The sequence below is a fragment of the Rhincodon typus genome, chromosome 25 (genome assembly GCF_021869965.1).
Source record: "Rhincodon typus isolate 14 chromosome 25, sRhiTyp1.1, whole genome shotgun sequence".
NCBI lineage: Eukaryota > Metazoa > Chordata > Chondrichthyes > Orectolobiformes > Rhincodontidae > Rhincodon > Rhincodon typus.
The window spans coordinates 1,817,789-1,834,721 of record NC_063356.1 but is presented as its reverse complement, the minus strand read 5'-3'; positions in this window follow the sequence as shown (position 1 = coordinate 1,834,721).

The window sequence follows — 16,933 nt, the reverse complement described above, 5'->3', positions numbered from 1 at the left end:
GTTTCGGGTCTAGACCCTTCTTCAGAAAGGTCCTGCTCCTGTTCTTCTGATGCTGCTTGGCCTGCTGTGTTCATCCAGCTCTACACCTTGTTATCTTATATAAAACAGCAATTTTTCCTTCTTTATTCTAGAATTTCAGAACGTCATTAAAGGGAGCTCTCTATTGTTCATTAATACTGGTTCTTGATGAAGATAGAAAATTCTCATACCTCCAGTTCCCTCATATATTTGTTCACTGAACATCATCAAAACCAAAGAGGGTGAAATTTATACTGCGACACAAAATGAGGAGATGTCTGTCTTTCTTTGTAATGAATAGATCCCTAATGGGATCACATGTTTTGAATCACATGTTTGAAAAAAATGCAGAAATAATGTTAAATAAAAACCAAAAGAACTGCGGATCCTGTAAATCAGAAACAGAAACAGAAGTTGCTGGAAAAGCTCAGCAGGTCTGGCAGCATCTGTGAACAGAAATCAAAGTTAACACTTCAGGTCCGGTGACCCTCCCACAGAATTGAATTCAGTTCTGAGGAAGGGTCATGTCAGTTGTGTGAAAGCGTCACCAGACCCAAAGCGTTAACTCTGAATTCTGTTCACAGACGCTGCCAGACCTGCTGAGCTTTTCCAGCAGAAATAATTTTGTTCTTGATTAAGAATGTAATTTTAGCGCTGCCATTCTGCTTTCTTGATTGATATCCTTGTACCTCACATCAAAGTGTGCAGTTGGTGAATGATTCATGGATGGAGAGGATGCTGTTACCATTTTCTTTTTATTTTTCCATTCCCTTGCCAGCTTTGAGAGTACTGTAAAGGTCTCTATAATGTTGAAATCTCTAAAGGTTCATGTGCAATGCTGTGAAGTGAGAGCACTTGTGAAGAGGGTGTTTGACCACACAGGAATATGTCCAATTTTGGTCAACTCTCAGAGTCGGTGATGTTGAGGCTTTGGAAAAGGTCACCAGAACCAATTTCTGTTGTCATAGTTACCATGTTAACCAAAGAGAGCCACTAATCTATATTTGGATTAATGGTGGTTTCTTTTGTATTTTCTCTAAGAAGGATGTTGTGAAAGGTTTACAAGGACGTTGCCAAGGTTGGAGGGTTTAGCTATAGCGAGAATCTGAACAGGCTGGGGCTATTTTCCCTGGAGTGTCAGAGGCTGAGGGTTGACCTTATGGAGGTTTATAAAATCATGAGGAACATGGATAGGGTAAATAGACAAAGTCTTTTCCCCACAGTAGAGGAGTCCAAAACTAGACGGCATACGTTTAAGGTGCGAGGGGAAAGATTTAAAAGGGACCTAAGGTACAACTTTTTCAGCAGAGTGTGACACATGTATGGAATGAACTGCCAGAGGAGGTGGTAGAGGCTGGTACAATTACAACATTTAAAAGGCATCTGAATGAGTATATGAATAGGAACGGTTTAGAGGGATATTGGCCAAATGCTGGCAAATGGGGCTAGATTTATTTAGGATACCCGGTTGGCATGGAACAGTTGGACCGAACGGTCTGTTTCTGTGCTGTATATCTGTATGCCTCTAATCAATCTGTTCAAAGATGATGTTACACATTTCTGAACCTCGGCTCCTGGCAACAAGATAGGGTCACTACCACTGCACCACAAAAGCCTACGATGGCTGTTTCTAAGATGATAAAGGATTATGTTCCTGTTGACACTATGTTAAACAGGTTAAGGAGAGACAGCTGTTACTAGTTTATGTTGTTTGAAGTCAGATGGAGGGTAGGTGTCAGGAGGTGGTAAGTTTGAGAACAGGCAGCTGTCCTGTGTAGTGGACACTGAGTCACTGAAGACCTACAAGCAAGAACTGGACCAATTTCTGCATTTGGAGTATTGTGAGCAGTTATTTGAGCTCTGTATCTGAAAAAGGATGTGCTGGCATTGGAAGGGGTACAGTGGAGGTTTACACCTCCTGGGGCATAAGGGCTTGTCATATGAAGAGCAATTGAGGACTTTGGGTCTCTTTTCAATGGAGTTTACAACAGTGAGGGGGGAATCAGACTGAAACTTACAGAATACTGAAAGGTCTGGATAGAATGGACATTGAGAAGACGTTTCCACTAGTAGGAGAGACTAGGACCCATTGGGCACAGCCTTAGTTTGAAGGGACGACCCTTTAGAATTGAGATGAGGAGGAAGGAATTTATACAGCTGGGGCTGGTGTGAATCTGTGGTATGCATTGCCACAGAAGGCTGTGGAGACCAAATCATTGAGAGTATTTAAGACAAAGAGAGGTAGATAGGTTCTTGATTAGTTAGGGAATCAAGGGTTACAGGGAGAAGGCAGGATAATGGGGTTGAGAAACATGTCAGACATGATCAAATGGCAGGGCAGACTTGGTAGATTGAATGGCTTAATTCTGCTCCTAAATCTTATGGTTAAATAGGCTATAGTGTAAGTAAACAATTGCCTCAACAACATAACTATATCATCTAGAACTCACCCATTACAACAGGCCAGGTACTAATAACAAATCCGGGTTCTCCTAGGCTCGTACCAATTGCCTTGATGGTTTTGAAAAGAATTCCCCAAATTTCTCCTCCAAAATTGACCTAGGTTTTTATTGTTTATCCTCCATTCCCAAGAGATAGGGTGATTTGAAATGTGCGAGATGTACATGGTACACAAGGCCAAACAATTGCATAGGACAGGCTGACTAGGCCAGTGGGACTTTTAGCTCTCTGCCAATATTCATGTGCTATGGAGAAAGTGGTGGAAAGGTGTGAAGGCTGATTTCAGTCTGATAAAGATCAATGTCTCTTCTCTGATGATAACTGTCTTTATACAAACTGATGAGGTAGTCTTATATAGGGGAGAGGCTTTATGAGCATCTATATGACTCCATATGATTGGCACAGTTTTCCAGAGGGAGTGGATTCTGCAGATCCCTTGGCAGAATTTAAAAAGTACACAACAGTTCTCTCTGCAATACTGCTGCTAGTGGGATCTTGTTGTGTGCTCATCTGCTGTTACACTTGTTTAAAGAGCAATATTGGAAAGAAATTTCACATTAAATGATTTGGAGCTCTTTTCCCAGAGGCAAAGCATTTTGGCTGAAACACAACCAAGTACTTTTATTTGCAAAAATCAAGGACTCGTATCTATGTACAATTTTCATGATTTCAGGACATACGGAAGTATTTTACATCTATCTTTGTGAAGTGTAATGTCAGAAATGCAGCATCCAGCAAACAGTGATGTGATAATGGGCATTGGTGAGAGGCCAGGAACAATTCCCCTGCTCCTCTGCATAATAGAAGCACAAAATCTTTTACACACACCCGACAGGGCAGGCGGACCTTTGGTTTCATATCTCATCTCAAAGATGGCATCTCCAACAGTACAGTGTAAGAACATCGGAACACAAGGAAGCCATTCAGCCCATCAAGCCTGATCATGGCTGATCCATCACTTCACTAGCCTTCTACCCACACTCTCTCCATCAGCCTTTACACCATTAGTAATCAAAAATGTACTTTAAATATTCTGAAAGACTGAGCTTCACCTGCACTCTGGGGTAGGGAGTTTCAAAGATTCACTAACCTTTGCAAGGAGTGTCAGCCTTGGTTTCTTATTGATCATTGAAAGGATATGGACATTATTAGCTGGGCCAACATTTAGTCTCTAAATACCCTTGAAAAGATGGTAGTGAGCAACCTCAAATACATTCAGATCTCTGGCATTGGACTTGAACCTAGAAATGTTGGAGTCAAGAGCACGCTGTGAGCCTAGCTGAAAATGCAACGTTGCAGCCCATAGCAAATATGATCAGATGACACTGGCAAAGAATCAGTGAAGTGTCTAACCTTCAACCTCTACTGCCTTCCTCAGTTCCGTATAAAATAACAATCATGAAGGAATATTGAAGTTCTAGAAAGTGACGGCTATAAAAGAAAGACTTCTTGTGTCAATTACTTCAAATTGTTATCAGATGTGTGAAGTTTATCAGAACAGCCCAGAGCTCAACATACTGACAGAAAATGCAGAGAGTTGTTTTAACAGAAGGTAGAGAATTATTCATCTTCCTGTGGAAAAGCAAACAGTGATTTTCCTTTGAATAATTTAAGTAATTACCGAGAATGTAAATAGTTCACTTTATTCGTTATTCGTAACCTCCAATGCCCAGGTGCCTGCCTTTCAGGATTCCACTTTAGGAAATTATAGGGAATTTCAACACTTTGCTCACTTAGAGAATCTTTATTGACATAAAACCACCAGGCTGCCTGATACCTGGAAACTTCCAGTTTTCCAAATTTTCCCAAAACACCATCTGTTCACCTCATGGATCCGGTTTTCATTTCAGGTTGGAAGGATCGGGATTGGGGAAGTGCAGGGTGGGATTGGCAGAAGAGGTGGTGGTGATAGAAGGAGGATGGAGGGAAACGGGATTATAAAGTAAGTGAGCATCAGCAGATGTTGTTAGCTCGCTACAACACTCTTCCTGTTCACCTCGGGAACCTGGATTCAACATCCACTTAAGGCACAGGCCTTGCATAAACAGATAACTGTTGTTCCCCTGAACCATGTGAAAATACTCTTCTCACTCTCTGGTAGTACTGATGAAGGTTTCTGTTCACTGGCCAAGGCATTATGTGCAGGATGAATATTTCCTTGTTATCCCTGGGACCCAGGTCCTCAGCCTGGAGGATTGTGTGAGGAACAGAATGGGTGACACTCTTTTCTCTGTATGTGTCACAGTCTTAATTCAATGCAAGAAAGGGAGATCTCTTTTAGCAGCCCAAAACACAATGGTAAAGAATCGAGTCCTCCTTCTTATGCATTCTCCCTTTTACAGCCTTCCTTGTTTTTTCTCCTTTAAACCCTTGTTCTGTTTTTCTGAATTGACATTCTGAAAGGTAGCCATTGCCTAGCTGGCAGGTGAATGCTCCTCCAAGCTGATGGTTTCAGTGACCAACACTCAACACAAACTGACCAGAGATCCCTTATCAAGAACCACTGAGTGAGGGGCTCGCTGACTAGGAGCTGTTACTATTTGCACACACAGAAGGCTGGGTTTGGGTTAGTGCAAATACTTGCCTGAGTGTGAACAGGAGTTTATAGTCCTTCGCAGATTTAATGATGGGTTGCCAAACACACTAACCATGAACCAGATCCTTTCTTCTGTCATTTTACTGTGGAGCATAGAGGATGAAGCTAGTTTGGTTCTACAGTGTGTGTGGGTGTTATGGAGTACCTAATCTCGTAACAAACCGGTTCATCTCTTTGATGAGAATGGTGTAATGATTTTCCTGCAGTGCGCTGATATAGTTGGATCATTGTGGTGCAGATTTGATGACGTGCTTTGGTTTGAAAGGCTTTGACAACCACTAATTGTTTGAATTAATTCACGAGTTAGAGTTTCATTGAAACCAAAGTCAAAAATGCCCATAAATTTCAGAAGTTATTGTAGGGAGCTGCAGGAGCTTGTATAACTACTCCCATGTATGTTACGGCAAAGAAATTTACATGAGAGAGTTTCCACCACTGTCTGCAAAAATTCTCGAAAATCCCCACTTGCGATAATTTGTAACTCCCTTAGCTCTGGCCAGAGTGGGTCTTACAGCATAGTGTCCCTGACTTTGAGACAATGGTTCCAGCTTCAAATCCTATTCCAGGAATTGTTGGTCAGGGAAGGTGCATTCATAACACGGCCAAAATAGTTCAAAAACAACTTGTAAATCCTTCCCAACGCACACCAATAGCAGGCTTCAGGAGATGGAGAGATTCCTGGTCTGTCACATGATGGGGGGAAATTGGAGCATCTCCCATCACCATCTATAGCTATAAGAAGTATATAGAAAGGACAGGGTGGAGGAAGTTTACTCTGTATCTAACCCTGTGCTGTCCCTGTTCTGGGAATATTTGATGGGGACAGTGTAGAGGAGGCTTTACTCTGTATCTAACCCCTTGTTGTCCCTGTCCTGGCGTGTTTCATAGGGCACAGTATGGAGGAAGCTTTACTCTGTATCCAACCCTGTGCTGTCCCTGTCCTGGGAGTGTTTTAAGGGGACAATTGGAGCCTGATGTGAACAGTTCTGTCTGCAGCAGTAACATCTGTCACCCTGTTGAGCACCAAAGTATGCATGAGAAAAGTCATAAAGAAGATTGATTACAAACTTATATATAATATATAAAAGCAATCTCTCTGGTGGAATGAGGATTTGTAATTTTTAATTCATTTTTTAATATTAAACGTAATTAAAATACACTGCTCATTTTAATAGGATTTAAATTTATCAGCTACTGGTAAGGAGGTCACACTGTCATTTGAAATAAATAGTTGCAATGGTTTTGCTCATAATCTGTGCCTCACTCCCTCCTGATTCTGACCAGACTGTTCCAAGCTTCATGAATTTTCTAAACTATTTAAACGGATTCCAGTTTAATGGGATATTTTGCAGTTTTCGAAACACTCATTAAGGTGCCACAAGAGTTGCTGAAACCTGTGATAAGACTAAACTTTAGGATTCGGCTACAAGTGACAGCCAAGAGGGAAATTGTCTTGCAAGGAAACAAATTGGGCAGAATTTTACAGAAAGAGATGCAGTTGCTGTGTTGTGACTGAGAACAGGGAATGAGATGATATTGACAGATGGTGGAACCATTGGCTAGTGGTGGTCCAAGAGACTGTCATCAAGACTGATGCCCAATGGAAAGCAGCAGGAGATCTCATAGAGCTTCCAGACCAATCGGGGACTGTCAGAATTCCAGTCTCAACAATGTGAGGTGTGTACTGCTGTGATTTCATGTTGAAGCAAAATGCAGCTCCATGTTCGGCGCCTTTGAGAGGCAAATACATTTTGTTCTTTAATGGCCTCCTGTTTGGTGGTGTCAGAGTGTCTGGGGTGTCTCCCCATGGGCCAGGAATGAGGACTCCCACACCCCTGGGAACATGTTGGGTGTCGGTGAGGTTTTAGTCTCTCCATGTGGTAGCCCCTTTCAACACTAGGGGAAAATTGGCCAATTTTTTTATTCACTTGTGGGATGTGAGTGATGGCAAATGATATTTATTGCCCATCCCCAGTTGACCTTGAGAAGATAGTGGTGAGGGTCTTCTTGGACCACTGTAGTCCATGTGCTGTAGATTGACCCACAGTGCCCTTAGGGAGGGAATTCCCTGATTTTGATCCAGCGACACTGAAGGAACAGTGATATATTTCCAATAATTGGATTAATTTGTTGCCCATCTCTGGGTGATAAATGGCCATTGTAGCTGAAGTTTCCACTGTTGTGAAAATCTTGTGACAGCAGAAAGATCCCAGAGTCCTTGCCTGATTTTGTCTGCCCTCACTTTAGAAACAGACCTGCCTCTCAGCCTGTCTCTGGAGATGCGTGGGGCACACTTGGGATACAGTGCGTATCCCATTTGTTTACTTTGACAGCTATAGTCTCATAAATGTTGGGGTCGATACAGTGGTTTGACTGACAGTTAGAATCATCCAATTACATTAAGGCTTAGAGAGATAGCATGGGAAAACAGCATTGAGGAGATGATCAGTCATGGCTGAGAATGTTGGGACTGGAGAGATAGCCTCATCCAGTTTCTTCCAGGTTCTGAAGACCTTCCTGATTGGCCCTGGGAAGATGAGGACTGTGAGCATGGATGTGTTGGGTGACCAATCAGGAGAATGGATGAATGGGTGGGTTTCAGTTATCTCAAATAGAGAAATCTGTCCAATGAGAGCTGGTCCCATCCTGAGTGCTAGGCCATGATGATGGTTGACAGCTCTCATTGGTGATTTCCTGATTGTCCTGAGTAACAAACCATCTGTGGACAAACCCTCACTGCCTTTCAGTGTACAACAAATCAGGCAGGGCTTAGGAGTACGTTCCAAAAAATGTAAGAACTCAGTGAAGGATAATGTTTTGAAAAGGCAATCTACAGTGCTGAAATGAACTGAAGTGATTGTCCTCGATTTCAGCTCTTCCCCATCTGTTAGAAAAAGGGGACCAGTGCTCACTCAGTCTGTTCCCTTACCCTTTTGAGGTCACTGTCTCAGATCTCTGACTGGCCTTGACTGTTGGTTCTCCTTACAATCACAGAGATGGTCCAATGACATCTCATTGAAGCAGAGGAATGGTCAATCCTTCAGGAACAGCAGCTGTCATTGGATCAGCCCCAATAAAAGAAGTGTTCATGATGGTTTTCTTCTGGCTCCTTAGATCAGTTGGAGAAGGAGAGCTCAAATTATTTCCACAAAGAAACCATGCATGTTCTTTGCTTCTAGCTTCCTTGCCCATTACAAAATGGAATACTGCTCCCTGGGAGTTACCTGGCTGAGGTGTAAGGGCTCAAACACTGAGTCACAGTTTAGTCACAGTGAGTTTCAAGGTAGGTTCAGACAACTTGCTGTTGAGTTTAATCTGACCACAAGTGTTGATTCTTAAAATCCCAGACAGAAACGCATTCCCCAGAGCATCATCAGGTACAAACAGGTGAAAACAAAAACATACAGGAGATCACAGCAGGTCAGGCAGCATCCAAGGAGAGAAAGTAAGCTAATGTTTCATGCCTAGATGATTCTTCATCAGAGCTGGGTCATCTAGACACAAAATGTTAGCTTGCTCTCTCTCCTTGGATGCTGTCTGACCTGCTGTGATCTCCAGTATTTGTTGTTGTCAATTCAGATCCCAGCATCTGCAGGAATTTGCAGGTACAAGAAGATCTTGTATGTTTTTCAGGAGGTCCCTCTCGATGGTTTAAGGGGAGATAGTGAGTACATTGAATAACAATTTCACATTCGGGAAAAGGACAACGATGAAGGTTTGGAAGGTGTTACGAGGGAAGTCAACTTGGAGAGGAAAGTAAGATTCAAGTTTTTCTTCTTTTAAAAGTAAGAGGTAATAGGCTTTCCAATGTTGGGACTGATGTACCCCTTTCGTTTTTTGTAAACATCACTCATACAAATCTTTCAGTCGAATCTGACTGATTAGAAGCAGATTCCTATTCCCCTGTGTGGAGTCTAGAGCTAGTAGCTGCAAGGTTCAGTTGCACAAGGCAAACAGTGCACACTGACTAAAGTCTGAAAAGTCTCACATTATAATGAGGAAATATCCTTAGGATGCCTTTCGCTTCTGAAAGCAAAATCACCGTGTTATGCTTTTCAGCTTTGTGGCTGATGGAGGCACATATTTTGCTGGTGATTTGGCAGATTCTGTGAGCAGAGGTTGTCGGAGTGGGGAATTGTGTTTGTTTAGATTTCTGGAGGAAGCAGATGTGTGTGGTTTGCAACAGGAAAAATGGTTTTATCACTACATCAGTCATAACATTTGGCAAACGTCAGTGGCTGAATGTACACATCTGGTCCTTATGCTAAACTCATTAGAGACAGACTGAAAACCTCCCTTACAGTGGCAGCTTTCAAAGCAGAAATGAGATAAAGGAGGTATATTTCAGATGAAAGGAAAACAGAGGCTGGATGGCTACATGCTATTGATGAACTCAGAGGGTTCCCTCTTGGTTCTCCCAAAACCACTATTTTGCTTAACTTATCAGATCATCTCCAGAAAGTGAAAAGTGATGGCTAACCTCCCACTTTCTCAGGATGAGGAATAAATGTTGACGTTGCCAGCGATATCCAATTCCCAATATTTTTGTTTTGTTTTTAAATGTGGGGATGAATGTACTCGGTTTAGTGTCACAGTTACAGTGTTTTAGGTGAGGGGGGTCTATTTACTGCAGTTTACCTTACCCTATTACATAGTCATGCCAGGAACAGACCAGTCAAGCCTTACCCAATCATTGTCACTGCTCCAGAGCTCAATACCTTCCCTGGCATCAATTCCTGTGTTTTGTGGCCTCTCAGAGAGAGATAAGCAATCGTGACTCAACGTTTAAATGGTGTGTTTTTTTGACCAGGCTTATTTTGGGCCCAGTCCCACTTCAAATAAGATTCTGAATCAGATCATTGGCTTATTTCTGTTTGTGGGAGCATGCTGTGCACAAATCAGCCATCAGATTTCCTACATTACATTGCAATAATCAAAAAGACATTTATCTTTCTGTTAGGGTCTTTTGACCAGCTATAGGTTGTAAAAGGTGCTACCTAATTGTCAGTCTTCCTATTGGCAGCATTAAAGAACAATGAAGGGTTGATGTTGGTAAAGTTATATTATAAAGAAATAGCTACCTGAGGCCCAGGCTGCTGCTGGGGACACGGGTTCAAATCTCCAGTGGGGTGTAAAAGTTTCTACATAAAATCTGGATTTGAAAACTAGTTCCAGTGATGGTGACCTTGACATTATTGTCTAAAAGCACAATACTGCAGATGCTGGAAATCTGAAGCAAACACAGAGACTACTGGAGAAACTCACCAGTTCTGGCCGCATCTGGGGATAGAGAAACTGAGTTAAAATTTCAAGCCCAGTCTGACTATCAAGTGTCAGGAAAAACCCATCTCGTTCACTAATTTCTTTAGGGAGGGAAATCTGCCATTCCTACCTAGTCTGGCCTACATATGACCCCAGACCCACAGCAATATGGTTGGCTGTTAACTGCTCTCTGAGATCACCTGAACAGCCAATCCATTCAGGGGGAAATTGAAAGGGCAACAGATTCTCTCTGTCTCTGTCACTCTGTCTCTTTCTCTACCTCACTATCTTTCACTTTCTCCCTGTCTCTCAGTCTTTCACTCTCTCTCTTAATCTCAGTCCCTCCCTCTCTTCGTCTCTCTGTCTCTCTCACTTTGTCTTCCCCACTCTCCCTTGCTCTCAGTCTCACTTTCTCTCCTCTAGCAGTGACACCACAGCTTCAACTATCTCAACCTTCATAGTTACAATTTCCTGAAATCTCATTCATTGAATTTGGTGCCATCAGATCTGCTGAATATTTCCACTGCCTTCTGCTTTTTTATTTCAGATTTCCAGCATCTGCAGTAAGTTGACTTTGGGAGGGGAGTTATGGTAGGAAACCTCACAACCTTTAAAAAGGTGTATGTGGATGAGCATTGGAGTATTGGAACATTCAAGGTGTAGTGTGGCAAAGTTAGATTAGAGTGGATAGTTCGGCGCAGACTTGATGGGCTGAAGGGTTGTGCTTTATGACCCTATAACTGTAAAGAGAAATGAAGAAATAGACAGCAAGGGCTTTACATTTTAAAAGGGAAGAGATGGTGATAGGTGATGTGGGAATGAAGGTTAATCTTAGAGATGGCTGTGATATTTCCTCGCTTTGAGGTTATTGTCCAAAAGCAAGAAACATGCCTGACTCCCGTCTCCATGCCACCAATCAATCAGTTCAACTGGAATGCATGGAATGTATCCTCCTGATATGATTTGTACCATAGCAACAGCTGAGGTTAAGGGTGACTGCAATTAGGAAGCTGCAGTAAGTGACAGTTCTGGGTGACATTCTGCTGAAATTCCAAAGGCTGAACAAGTGATGGCAGTTAATGCCACAAAATATATCATTGCCTGGACCAGATAATTGGCCACTGCAGAGCCAGAGATGCTGTCAAAAGTCCACAACACCTGAGCTCAGACAACAGCACATGGATGGCAGCGGTTCAGGAAGGCAGCTCACCATCACCTACTCCAGGGCAACTAGGGATGGGCAATAAATGCGGAATAAAGAAAATCAGTTTTACCAAGGGAGTCAGCCAATGCTCAGAACACCAAGTGATTACCTGATCACTAAAGGTGTAAAAAGTCCTCCCAGAAATGATCAGCCTGAGGTCCTCCTACTTCCGCACACCAGGAATATGGCTGGAGGTATGGCCAGTTTCACCACAGACAGATACCCTTCTCACACTATGGGGCATAGGAATGTACCCAAAAACGAAGACAGGAAGAGTTCTGGGCTGCTTAGCTCAAGGCCTTTGACTCAGTTCACCAGTTCACTGTGCAGAGCTACAGCAAACCCTAAGCAGGTTTGGAATAATATATCATTTAATCTTATTCTAAGACTTTACAAATGGGTCAATGACGTGGGCATGCACTTGGAGACAAGGCAGAGCTGCTGAATATTTGCAGGGCAGAGATGGATAGATTCTAGATCAGCAAGGAGGGTGAAGTTATCAGGCATGGGCTAGAATATGGAATAATCAGCCATGAATGGTACAGCAGCTGCAAGGGGCTGAGTGGCCTCCTCCTGTTCCTGATTAGGATGTGTTTTTATAAGTCTGTAACCATCTGTCACCAGTAGGAATGTTATGAATGGGATTAATTTCTTACCAAATCCTACATCAATGAGTAGACCCAAGGCAAGTCTGTAGCAAAGCCTTGGCAGCTGGTATCAATTCTAGTTAATAATATTATTGCTTTAGATTCAAGTTCATGGAAGAAGTAATTATCTCATTCTTTGCTTTCATGAAATAATGTTTTTTAATCAATTTTCACAACACTAATTTATGAAAAAAAATTTTGGATTAAAAACAAACCTTACTTTGATATTTTGAGAGGGCGGCACTCTTTACTGAGTAAACAAATGAAAAGTGGAGCTTTGTCGATGACTGTGTGAGGTAACGGTGACATGACCAAGCTAATATCTGAGCTACTACTGGTGGATCCTTTTTCATTGTAGGGCTGGCTTGATCTTGTGTGGGAGAGGGAAACCACTTCCTGGTCTAACTAAATGGATCTATTGCAGTGAACAAGATCAAGTTTATTGCATGTTAACAATGAGTTACTGGTTTTATTGACTCGATCCACAGAGGGTGGAATCTTAAAGGCATCTGAGTGACTTGGGCTACAGTGAGAATCAGACAAATTTTCCAGTGAGGCTGATCTTGACTTCAGGACCATCCTTTATTCCTTTGACAAGCAGTAAGATAGGTTTCTTATGAGGCAATGCCAAGTTGCCAATTAAAGGGGAATTATTTATTAAACGCCATGTTAATGACACAAACCACCCCTTTAATATTCTGTTTCCTCTCTTCCCAAACACACCAAAGCAGCTGGACGGTGAGAAATCTGGCTGTGGGAGTCGGACTCAGTACCTGGAGGATTTAGCTCGCCTCTGACTCTGAAGGCCCTCCATGTTGCTCAGGATCACGCAACATCTCAGCACAGGATCAGTGGGCACCAGCCGCACATTCCCTTGTCCACCAACAGTGCCATTTCCGAATTGACAGCCCCTCACAATCAACATGGCACCTCGCTGATACATTGGCAGGGAGCTCTGGAAGCACACACCTGCATTGCAAGGTACAACAGCAATTAGCAATGAAATATTGCTGCAAGGATACCGCACATGGTCAGGCCTCCAGCTCAGGGGTTAGACTCCTCTGTTACTGCTCACTCACTTAGTGCCTACCTCATCCTCTCACTGCCTTGTCTAGCTGTGCCTATGAGTGCAGTCACACAAACAGGCAACTTGTCTTGCTGCCCTGCAGTCCTCCGTTAAAGGGAGGTATGGATCTAGCTGTGCAGCAGTGAGCTACGTCAGTCTCACTCCTGCTCCATGTACCAGCAGCTTACACAGTAAACACACACTGCACATATGCAGCAAACAGCAGCTGGGGCTCAAACACCCAGGGGATTTGTCCTCACTGAAATCCATAGAGACCCTGGTCAGTCAGACACAGTAAGTCAATGGCAGCCTCTGATACCAGTCCAGGGGATTGGACACCGCCAGGCATCTAGGGGCTGTCTGGTGATGTTACTCAATGGGTGAGCCACAGTTGGCCTGTCAGATCCACCTACAAAAACGAAGGACAACAGGGTATGGGGGGGTTGAAGAAGAGGGAGTTGCAATGGGAAGGAGAGTCAGAAACTATTCTTCCGGATGGGGGTTGTTGCAAGCTGGGGGTGTCACTAAATCAGAAGACCCAGCCCCATTGAGAGGAAGACCTGAATGTAAGGGCCCTCTCTTCCAAGATCCTCAGCTGTTCCATCCACCATTTCTTATGCCATCATGGTTGTGGGTGGTGTTTGTGACCGTCCTCAGCATTAACCCATTCAGACCCATACACAACATCTCCCCTCAAGCTTTTTACCTCTTTATTAATGCAATACATTAATACATATATTTATATTTACCATTTCCCTCCAAGACTCTGATTTTACAAATTGTGATAATCTAGAGGTTTCATTATTCTCTCAGAAGGTGTTCTCTTTAGACTTGAAAAGGTTTTTAAGACAGAAACAAGGAGGAATTTCTTCTCAGAAGGTAGCGAATCTGTGGAATTCTTTGTCATAGAGGCTGTTGAGACTGGGTCATTAACTACATTCAAGGCTAAGACAGACAGATTTTCTAATCAGTAAGAGTGTCAAGAGTTCTGGGGAAAAGCCAGGAAAGCAGAGTTGAGGATTATCAGATCAGCCATGATCTCATTGAGTGGTGGAGTAGACTGGGATGGACCATGTTACATATGGGGTTACATCAGTTAAGGATTTGTCATTTGGCTTAAGTGGGGTGTACAGCTCATTGGCTATCTCAGCGCTTGTTTTCCTCACAGTCACTCAATTTTGTAATATGAACACTCTTCAATGTTGACAGATCAGCATAGTCATGGTTCTCATCTCTTTGACTGTATTAAACAAATTTCTTATGCCAACACACCAATCCCAATGGATTCTGTACTTTGTTTAGGTTCCACTTCAAGTGTCAAAAGCCCCATTAAGTCTTCAACTTGCTGTCCTTTGAGACTAGTCAGTCTTTGACTTGTTGTTCCTTAACATTATATTAATGAACTCTTTCTGTCATTCATAGAACACTGAGGTCGAGACCTGTTTTCCTGTTCAAGCAGAAGGATTCTTGACTGTGAAGTACAGATAGATTTTTGAATATTTTGCTTTTCCTACACGGGACCATTGTTTGCAGCATACATTTAACCTTAAGTGCTACGCCTCCTGGACCAAGTGGTTACACTGTTGTCAGCTGCAGAAGGCGTTTTCCTAACCATAATTGACTATTTGATGATTTAGTGATGCGCACCTTGTGTCTACGTTGAAATTCATTAAAAATCATTGATGTAACTATCAACTTGCAAAATTTGTCAATCACCTATTTCCCCTCCCCCTTTTCTGATGAAGGGTCTAGGCCCGAAACGTCAGCCTTTCTGCTCCTATGATGCTGCTTGGCCTGCTGTGTTCATCCAGCCCTGCACCTTGTTGTCTGGGTAACTATTTGATTTATATTTATGAAACTGTGCCTCATCTCTACATACCATCTGAAAATTAAATATTGCATGATAGATAAAGTTTTCACCTATAATAGCTGGGCACTGTGAAGTTTCTTTGTTTCACAGCAGTTTCAATGATGTTTAATGTCTGTTGCTCGTTTTAATCACTGTATTAATTTCTCACAGTTTACAGTTACATTTACAGTTTTATTCATTAAGAATGATTAGACTTATCTGATCTCCATAATCAAGGTTGACTTTCTTCTTTTGGGATTGATCAATATTGTTTCCAGACTGCTTCAGTCACCACCTGAGTAGCTTTCTCTCAAGTCAGGTATTCTTTGGACTACAATAAATCTGATAAAGACTCATCAAGAATTCCTACAACAATTTTCTCTCTTTGCAAATCTGATATGAAATCACTATGAGTGCACTTTTCTTTCACTAAGCTGTAGAGATCATTAATGCAATAATCTATAGGTTCCCCTGGATGCTTAACTCTCCTCTTCAATGTAACTCTTTCAAGAATTATGTAGTTCTGAAGTCAAAGGCTCTGTCAAAGTATCTGTTGCTTCTTTTAATCTTTGGCAAGCTATAACACTTCTTGTCACCTTACCTGAGAAAGGATATACTTGCTATAGATGGAGTACAGCGGAGATTCACCAGGCTGATATTGAGGATGGCAGGATTGTCCTCTGAGGAGATATTGGTTCAACTGAGTCTACATTCAGTCAAGTTTGGTGATATGAGAAGGGATCTGACTGAAACGTATAAAATTCCAACAAGGTTGAACAGACTAGATGCAGGGAGGATTTTTTTCTTGGTTACAGTGTCTAGAATACAATCTCAGAATATGGATAGACTATTTAGGATTGAGATGAGGAAAAGGGTCTTCACCCAGAGGACGGTCAACCTGTGGAACTCCCTACCACAGAAAGCTGTGGAGGCCAAGACACTGAGTGTATTCAAGAAATAGATAGATACATTTATAGATTCAAAGGCATCAAGTGATATGGGGAGAAAATGGGAATATTGCACTAAGGTAGAGGGGTGGCACAGGGACTCAGTGGTTAGCACTGCTGCTTCACAGCGCCAGGGAACCAGGTTCAATTCCACCCTTGGGTCCCTGTGTGGAGTTTGTATGTTCTCCTTGTGTCTGCGTAGGTTTCCTTTGGGTGTTCCATTTTACTCCCACAGTCCAAAGATATGCAGGTTTATGTCGATTGGCCATGGGAATTGCAAGGTTACAGGGATGGGGTGAGTCTGGGTGGGATGCTCTTTGGAAGGTCAGTATGGACTCAGTGGGCTAAATGGCCTGCTTCCACACTGTAGGGATTCTATGATTCTATGAATTGAATGGTAGAGCAAGTTTGAAGGGCCAAATAGCCTACTCCTACTTTTAGTTTCTGAGTCTCTATGCCCCATCAAATACTCCCAGGACAGGTACAGCAAAGGGTTAGATATAGAGTCAACCTTAAAAGAAGTGTCTAGTGAGATAATTGATGTATTGGTTTTAATTTTGCAAAGTTCTCTTGGTTTAGGAAAGGTTCTACCAAATTAAAGGTCGCAAATGTAATTCCTTTATTCAAAAAGGGAGGGAGGCAGAAAGCAGGAAACTACAATTCTGAGGAAGGGTCACAACCCAAAGTGTCAACTCTGATTTCTCTCCACATTTGCTGCCAGACCTGTTGAGCTTTTTCAGCAATTTCTGTTTTTGTTTATGATTTCCAGCATCCATGGGTCTTTCAGTTTTTATCTAGTAGGGAAGCTATAGGCCAGTTAGCTTAACATCTGTCCTAGTGAAAATGTCAGAGGCTTTATTAAAGATATTATGATAGGCCACTTG